At 47.2% G+C, this 9,395-nt stretch overlaps 2 non-coding genes across 2 annotated transcripts; both read right to left on the bottom strand.

Annotated features, from left to right (window-relative positions):
• Window positions 1–3,829: 3,829 nt before the first annotated feature.
• Window positions 3,830–3,901, bottom strand: TRNAE-CUC (transfer RNA glutamic acid (anticodon CUC)). The gene has a single exon. It is a non-coding gene; the product is annotated as a tRNA-Glu (tRNA).
• A 2,765-nt stretch (window positions 3,902–6,666) lies between these two features.
• TRNAE-CUC (transfer RNA glutamic acid (anticodon CUC)) lies at window positions 6,667–6,738 on the bottom strand. The gene has a single exon. It is a non-coding gene; the product is annotated as a tRNA-Glu (tRNA).
• Window positions 6,739–9,395: the final 2,657 nt, after the last annotated feature.

The following is a 9,395-nucleotide window of genomic DNA, read 5'->3' as shown; positions in this document are numbered from 1 at the left end:
CGCGGCTTGGAGTTGCCAAGACTTCAAACCGCCCTTCCTTCTCTGCACGGGTAAGTCATGATGGGGGGGGGGGGGAGGGGATGTGCGCGTGTATCTGCTGCTGCTGCTGCTGCTCCGCCTCCTCCTCTATATAGCCTTCTGTATAATTGTATCAGCTCCTGTAACTTACAAGACCTGCACTGATCCCGTCATGGAGGATTTTGAACAGATGCTTGAGGTGGGGGGAATTTAATGCACTTTAAAATATTTATATATACATTGATACATCCTGCCCCCGGTCCCTGGCGCTCCCGCTGTCCGCGCTGGTCGGGAGATACCCCCCCCCCCCCCACCTCCGGCACTCTCCAGCTGTGCGCACGGGTCGGGAGATACACCCCCCCCCCTCCGGCGCTCTCCCGCTGTCCGCGCGGATACCCCCCTACCTCCAGCACTCTCCCGCTGTGCGCGCGGGTCGGGCGATACCCCCCCCACTTCCGGCACTCTCCCGCTGTGCGTGCGGGTCAGGAGATACCGCCCCCACCTCCGGCACTCTCCAGCTGTGCGCACGGGTTGGGAGATACCACCCCCACCTCGGGCACTCTCCCGCTGTGCGCGCGGGTCGGGAGATACCCCCCCACTTCCGGCACTCTCCCGCTGTGCGCGCGGGTCAGGAGATACCGCCCCCACCTCCGGCACTCTCCAGCTGTGCGCACGGGTCGGGAGATACCACCCCCACCTCGGGCACTCTCCCGCTGTGCACGCGGGTCGGGAGATACCCCCCCCTCCGGCACTCTCCCGCTGTGCGCGCGGGTCGGGAGATTCCGCCCCCACCTCCGGCACTCTCCCGTTGTATGCGCGGGTCGGGAGATACCCCCCCCCCCTCCGGCGCTCTCCCGCTGTCCGCGTGGGGCGGGAGATAGTAGCCGTGTGTTTCTTCCCCACCCTTTCTCCCCTCCAGCGCTCCTGAGATACTGTGAGGTACTGACAGTGTGTGTGTATGTGAGAAAGAGATTGAGAGTGTGTGTGTGTGTGTGTGTGTGTGTATGTGTGTGTGTGTGTATGTGAGAGAGTGTGTGTATGTGTATGTGAGAGTGTGTGTGTGTGTATGTGAGAGAGATTGTGTGTGTGTGTGTGTGTGTGAGAAAGTGTGTGTATATATGGGGGAGAGAGAGAACGTGTGTGTGCAGGACACCAGAGGTAACCCCCCCAGTCAGTCATCCCACCCCCCACCCAGTCAGTCATCCCACCCCCATCCAGTCACCCCCCACCCAGTCACCCAGTCAGTAATCTCACCCAGTCACCCAGTCAGTCATCCCACCCCCCACCCAGTCAGTCATCCCACCCCCCACCCAGTCACCCCTCACCCCTCACCCAGTCAGTAATCTCACCCAGTCACCCAGTCAGTAATCCCACCTAGTCACCTAGTCACCCAGTCAGTAATCCCACCCAATCAGTAATCCCACCCCCCACCCAGTCAACCAGTCAACCAGTCAGTAATCCCACCCCCCACCCCCCACCCAGTCACCCCGTCAGTAATCTCACCCAGTCAGTAATCCCGCCTAGTCACCCAGTCAGTAATCCCACCCCCACCCAGTCAGTAATCTCACCCCCACCCAGACCACCCAGTCAGTAATCCCACCCCCCACCCAGGCAGTAATCCCACCCAGTCACCCAGTCAGTAATCCCACCCAGTCACCCAGTCAGTAATCCCACCCAGTCACCCAGTCAGTAATCCCACCCAGTCAGTAATTCCACCCCACACAGTCAGTAATCCCACCCCCCCCCACCCAGTCACCCAGTCAGTAATCCCACCCAGTCAGTAATCCCAACCCCCCACCAGTCACCCAGTCAGTAATCCCACCCAGTCACCCAGTCAGTAATCCCACCCCCACCCAGTCACCCAGTCAGTAATCCCACCCAGTCAGTAATCCCACCCCCCACCCAGTCAGTAATCCCACCCCCCACCCAGTCAGTAATCCCACCCCCCACCCAGTCAGTAATCGCACCCCCACCCAGTAATCCACCCCACCCAGTCACCCAGTCAGTAATCCCACCCAGTCACCCAGTCAGTAATCCCACCCAGTCAGTAATCCCCACCAAGTCAGAACCCCCCCCCCCCACCCAATCCTCCAGCCAGTCACCCCCCGTCAGTTCACCCCCCCCCCCCCGGTCAGTCAGTCACCCCCCCCCCCTCTCCCACACTCTCCCAGTCTCTGTCTCTGTCTCTTGGTCTCTGTCTCTTGGTCTCTGTCTCTTGGTCTCTGTCTCTTGGTCTCTGTCTCTTGGTCTCTGTCTCTTGGTCTCTGTCTCTGGGTCTCTGGGTCTCTGGGTCTCTGGGTCTCTGTCTCTGGGTCTCTGGGTCTCTGTCTCTGGGTCTCTGTCTCTGGGTCTCTGTCTCTGGGTCTCTGTCTCTGGGTCTCTGTCTCTGGGTCTCTGTCTCTGGGTCTCTGTCTCTGGGTCTCTGTCTCTGGGTCTCTGTCTCTGGGTCTCTGTCTCTGGGTCTCTGTCTCTGGGTCTCTGTCTCTGGGTCTCTGTCTCTGGGTCTCTGTCTCTGGGTCTCTGTCTCTGGGTCTCTGTCTCCGGGTCTCTGTCTCCGGGTCTCTGTCTCTTTGGGTCTCTGGGTCTCTCTCTCTCTCTCTGTCTCTCTCTCTCTCTGTCTCGCTCTCTCTCTGTCTCGCTCTCTCTCTGTCTCGCTCTCTCTCTGTCTCGCTCTCTCTCTGTCTCGCTCTCTCTCTGTCTCGCTCTCTCCCGCACTCTGGATCTGGATATCTTATTTAACTATATATCTTAACTGCCCTATACTACACCGAAATAACCGATACTGCTTTCTTCAAGATCTGACTCTGGAGCTTCACACGGAAGACATCGGAATCCCCCTAACCCAGAAGACAGGTAGGGAACACCTCCCCTCCAACATATAACATTGCGGGTATGAGGGTACCTGGACATTGAGGGACTGCGGATCAGGTAAGATCCCAGGTGGGATTGCTGCTTTAGATATTGTGAAGAGGGGCATCCAAACACTGGTTAATGGGTGCAGGAAAATAGTCACACACAACGTAACAAGGACTAATTGTAGTAAAGTATAAATGTAATACAATAAATAAACTTATGTCAAAAAAGAATGTTGTTCTACTAGGAATTTACTTAAAACATTTTTTACACGGGGCTGGGGGCGGAGCTAGGGGAGGAGCTGGGGGAGGGGCTGGGGGAGATTTTTGGGTGATTTGTCAAGCACTGTATATATATATATATATATATATTTCAACCATTATCACCTACAGTAGCATACAGTGCTCCCACTGCAGCAAGGGATTCTGGGAAATGACATGCAATGTTTACTCGCTCATCCCACAACGTGGCGGTATCAAATATAGCGTTTTCCCAGTTATTATATCCCTGCTGGATGTAGGATAATCCCAGCCAAACCCACATACTTATTACATTCCCGTTATGTCACATGTATTATTTCCTGTGAAGGAAGCACTAAGTATATTCCCATTATGGTCACAAATTGGACGATAATGTATTTCCATTATGTCTCCTATTATTTTCCCAGGATATCTCATAGAATACTGTCATCCAAAACCACCTATGGATTGAATGATTGAAAAATATGCCTCGGTTTTGTGCCAAGATTGTCTTTCCCCGACTAGCGTATTCTCTTCTTGGAATATTTCAATTGACATGCTCACTTAATACAATTCTTAACGTCACTTCCGTGATCCTTTCAGTTTTATTAATTGAATTAGCAAGAGCTCTGTTTATGCAAATGTAAAAAAAAAAGGAAATTCTGTTCAACTTAAGACATGAAAAGAAAAAGAATCATTACGGTTTTCAAAACAAAGCTTTCCCTGACCGGGGATCGAACCCGGGCCGCGGCGGTGAGAGCGCCGAATCCTAACCACTAGACAATCAGGGAGGATGTGTAGTGTAGTGCTCTGTGGTGTGGTGACTATGGGTTTATTTACTGGGGTCTGATGATTCTACGATCATTCTCACCCAATCTTCCACAGCCCCTGGACTCAGAGCTATTTCTGATAACTAGCATTAAACAGTGCACGTTCACAGCCACATTTGCCCTGCAGAAAGTACTGTAAAGCAACCGGCACTGACAGCCACCCACCTCCAAAAGTGGGGGATTAGCTCAAATGGTAGAGCGCTCGCTTAGCATGTAAGAGGTAGCGGGATCTTTAACTTTTTTTGTGTTTAGTCAGTAAGGGAAGTTGTTTCAGATATTCTACTTAGAAATAAAAATTAGATCACTGATTTAAATGATGACTTTACTGTACTGAAGCTTGTTTGTGTTATTGATTGTAGCAAATACATTACAATAACTAAACTAGTGCTAGGCTTTTTACCCCCTCAAAGCTCTGAGACACCAAGGCAGGTGAATATTTCCTCCACCAGAGCTCCAAGAGACACCCACCTCAGCTCATAGACTCAAGAGAAGAAGACGACACACATAAAACCTTCTTGCATTATGTATATTCCAATTATGGTGACAAACTGGATGATATTTCCATTATGTCTCCTATTATTTTTCCATGATGTCTCTTATTATTATTATATCATACAGGATGTAGGATACTGTCATCCAAAACCACATCATTATTGAATGATTGAAAATGATGCCTCCGTTTTACGTCAAGATTGTCTTGACACTTAGACCCCCAAGATTTCAATAGAGCCTCACTTAAAAGACTACATTATTTTTGATTCAAATGGACTTTTATGGTGCAGAAGCCGCATGGCGCCTGTGCCTACAGTGTATGTATTTGTCAGTGTGTCTCTATCTGCATTTCTGTCTCTTGATGGCCAGTCAGCCTGTGTGATGATGTCAGCCTGTCTGTGATGTAAGAGACACATTGTGATATCATCACATACTGTAGACTGGCTGGCAGGTGTAAAGCTTCTAAAAGAGAGAGGGAGAGAGGGAGAAAGAGAGAGAGAGAGAGAGAGAGGAGAGAGGGGGGGAGAGAGAGGAGAGAGGGGGGGAGAGAGAGAGAGAGGAAGAGAGAGAGAGGGGGAGGGGGAGGGGGAGAGAGAGGGGGGGAGAGAGAGAGGAAGAGAGGGAGCAAGCAGCTCCTCCCTCCCATGCAAATCACCTGGAGGGAGAGGAGAGGAGCAAACGGACAGAAGCCTGTGCTGCTTCTTATGGGACAGGATTTGGGGTGCTGTTTCTTGCTCTATCTCCCTCCCTCCCACTGTCTCAGGTGCAGAAAGTTTTCAAGGGCGAGAGGAAAGGAAGGGGAAAATGGAAGCTGAGGAGAGCTGGTCCTGTCCCTCTTGTTGGTAAAGAGGGGGCATCCAGAAAGAGGTAAGGAGATAGTTTTATTTTAATTCAAGAAGGAGTGCCTGGTGGCGAAGCTAGCATGCTCTGTCACACTACAGACCCCTCCCTGTGTGCGTGCGTGTGCGTGTGTGTGCGCGCGCGCGGGTGTCTGTGTCTGCAGGGGGTATCTGTCCCATCCATAGATATCAGGGGTACTGCGGCTGCTGCTGTTCAAACTTTAGCATTAGGCACATCCCTTTGGTGTTACTGTAATAAGCGTTTCTAGTACCATCTTTTTTGCTCTGTTCACCCACATCTTTACATTGCAGATAGTGCTGTGTGTGTGTGTGTGTGTGTGTGTGTGTGCGTGTGTGCGTGTGTATAGCATGTGTTTGAAACACTATACTGTATCTGCATAGAAAAAAAGCCTTCTTTTAGTAATGTACAGTTCAAATATGAACATGACCCCATCTCATCTCATCCCCTGACTGGATACAAAACATTCATGTATTCTTTTGCAACTTTTCATGCAATTTGCTTGCACCATTTCAGAGAAATTAAATATTTAAAATGGAAATAAATTGGTAACCGCAATAACAAACAACACTGTACATGCTAATGGGTACATCCATGTAAGCAGTACATACATGCTCAGGAGTCGTTTTTTTTTGGATCGGTAAATACTTGTCATTTTCCACTTCAGCCATTTTAATTCCCCCCCTTTAAATTATTGAACTGGTTGATGTGTGTATATATATATATATATATATATATATATATATATATATATATATATATATATATATATATATATATATATATATTTCAACCATTATCACCTACAGTAGCATACAGTGCTCCCACTGCAGCAAGGGATTCTGGGAAATGACATGCAATGTTTACTCGCTCATCCCACAACGTGGCGGTATCAAATATAGCGTTTTCCCAGTTATTATATCCCTGCTGGATGTAGGATAATCCCAGCCAAACCCACATACTTATTACATTCCCGTTATGTCACATGTATTATTTCCTGTGAAGGAAGCGCTAAGTATATTCCCATTATGGTCACAAATTGGACGATAATGTATTTCCATTATGTCTCCTATTATTTTCCCATGATATCTCATAGAATACTGTCATCCAAAACCACCTATGGATTGAATGATTGAAAAATATGCCTCGGTTTTGTGCCAAGATTGTCTTTCCCCGACTAGCGTATTCTCTTCTTGGAATATTTCAATTGACATGCTCACTTAATACAATTCTTAACGTCACTTCCATGATCCTTTCAGTTTTATTAATTGAATTAGCAAGAGCTCTGTTTATGCAAATGTCAAAAAAAAAGGAAATTCTGTTCAACTTAAGACATGAAAAGAAAAAGAATCATTACGGTTTTTCAAAACAAAGCTTTCCCTGACCGGGGATCGAACCCGGGCCGCGGCGGTGAGAGCGCCGAATCCTAACCACTAGACAATCAGGGAGGATGTGTAGTGTAGTGCTCTGTGGTGTGGTGACTATGGGTTTTATTTACTGGGGGTCTGATGATTCTACGATCATTCTCACCCAATCTTCCACAGCCCCTGGACTCAGAGCTATTTCTGATAACTAGCATTAAACAGTGCACGTTCACAGCCACATTTGCCCTGCAGAAAGTACTGTAAAGCAACCGGCACTGACAGCCACCCCACCTCCAAAAGTGGGGGATTAGCTCAAATGGTAGAGCGCTCGCTTAGCATGTAAGAGGTAGCGGGATCTTTAACTTTTTTTGTGTTTAGTCAGTAAGGGAAGTTGTTTTCAGATATTCTACTTAGAAATAAAAATTAGATCACTGATTTAAATGATGACTTTACTGTACTGAAGCTTGTTTGTGTTATTGATTGTAGCAAATACATTACAATAACTAAACTAGTGCTAGGCTTTTTACCCCCTCAAAGCTCTGAGACACCAAGGCAGGTGAATATTTCCTCCACCAGAGCTCCAAGAGACACCCACCTCAGCTCATAGACTCAAGAGAAGAAGACGACACACATAAAACCTTCTTGCATTATGTATATTCCAATTATGGTGACAAACTGGATGATATTTCCATTATGTCTCCTATTATTTTTCCATGATGTCTCTTATTATTATTATATCATACAGGATGTAGGATACTGTCATCCAAAACCACATCATTATTGAATGATTGAAAATGATGCCTCCGTTTTACGTCAAGATTGTCTTGACACTTAGACCCCCAAGATTTCAATAGAGCCTCACTTAAAAGACTACATTATTTTTGATTCAAATGGACTTTTATGGTGCAGAAGTCGCATGGCGCCTGTGCCTACAGTGTATGTATTTGTCAGTGTGTCCTCTATCTGCATTTCTGTCTCTTGATGGCCAGTCAGCCTGTGTGATGATGTCAGCCTGTCTGTGATGTAAGAGGACACATTGTGATATCATCACATACTGTAGACTGGCTGGCAGGTGTAAAGCTTCTAAAAGAGAGAGGGAGAGAGGGAGAAAGAGAGAGAGAGAGAGAGAGGAGAGAGGGGGGGAGAGAGAGGAGAGAGGGGGGGAGAGAGAGGAGAGAGGGGGGGAGAGAGAGAGAGAGGAAGAGAGGGGGAGGGGGAGGGGGAGAGAGAGGGGGGGAGAGAGAGAGGAAGAGAGGGAGCAAGCAGCTCCTCCCTCCCATGCAAATCACCTGGAGGGAGAGGAGAGGAGCAAACGACAGAAGCCTGTGCTGCTTCTTATGGGACAGGATTTGGGGTGCTGTTTCTTGCTCTATCTCCCTCCCTCCCACTGTCTCAGGTGCAGAAAGTTTTCAAGGGCGAGAGGAAAGGAAGGGGAAAATGGAAGCTGAGGAGAGCTGGTCCTGTCCCTCTTGTTGGTAAAGAGGGGGCATCCAGAAAGAGGTAAGGAGATAGTTTTATTTTAATTCAAGAAGGAGTGCCTGGTGGCGAAGCTAGCATGCTCTGTCACACTACAGACCCCTCCCTGTGTGCGTGCGTGTGCGTGTGTGTGCGCGCGCGCGGGGTGTCTGTGTCTGCAGGGGGTATCTGTCCCATCCATAGATATCAGGGGTACTGCGGCTGCTGCTGTTCAAACTTTAGCATTAGGCACATCCCTTTGGTGTTACTGTAATAAGCGTTTCTAGTACCATCTTTTTTGCTCTGTTCACCACATCTTTACATTGCAGATAGTGCTGTGTGTGTGTGTGTGTGTGTGTGTGTGCGTGTGTGCGTGTGTATAGCATGTGTTTGAAACACTATACTGTATCTGCATAGAAAAAAAAGCCTTCTTTTAGTAATGTACAGTTCAAATATGAACATGACCCCATCTCATCTCATCCCCTGACTGGATACAAAACATTCATGTATTCTTTTGCAACTTTTCATGCAATTTGCTTGCACCATTTCAGAGAAATTAAATATTTAAAATGGAAATAAATTGGTAACCGCAATAACAAACAACACTGTACATGCTAATGGGTACATCCATGTAAGCAGTACATACATGCTCAGGAGTCGTTTTTTTTGGATCGGTAAATACTTGTCATTTTCCACTTCAGCCATTTTAATCCCCCCCCTTTAAATTATTGAACTGGTTGATGTGTATATATATATATATTATATATATATATATATATATATATATATATATATATTTCAACCATTATCACCTACAGTAGCATACAGTGCTCCCACTGCAGCCAAGGGATTCTGGGAAATGACATGCAATGTTTACTCGCTCATCCCACAACGTGGCGGTATCAAATATAGCGTTTTCCCAGTTATTATTATCCCTGCTGGATGTAGGATAATCCCAGCCAAACCCACATACTTATTACATTCCCGTTATGCCACATGTATTATTTCCTGTGAAGGAAGCACTAAGTATATTCCCATTATGGTCACAAATTGGACGATAATGTATTTCCATTATGTCTCCTATTATTTTCCCAGGATATCTCATAGAATACTGTCATCCAAAACCACCTATGGATTGAATGATTGAAAAAATATGCCTCGGTTTTTGTGCCAAGATTGTCTTTCCCCGACTAGCGTATTCTCTTCTTGGAATATTTCAATTGACATGCTCACTTAATACAATTCTTAACGTCACTTCCATGATCCTTTCAGTTTTATTAATTTGA

This window comes from Ascaphus truei, unplaced genomic scaffold (assembly GCF_040206685.1).
Source record: "Ascaphus truei isolate aAscTru1 unplaced genomic scaffold, aAscTru1.hap1 HAP1_SCAFFOLD_637, whole genome shotgun sequence".
In the NCBI taxonomy this organism is placed as follows: Eukaryota; Metazoa; Chordata; class Amphibia; order Anura; family Ascaphidae; genus Ascaphus; species Ascaphus truei.
The sequence above is the reverse complement of the archived record's forward strand: the minus strand, read 5'-3'. Positions and strand labels throughout refer to the sequence as shown.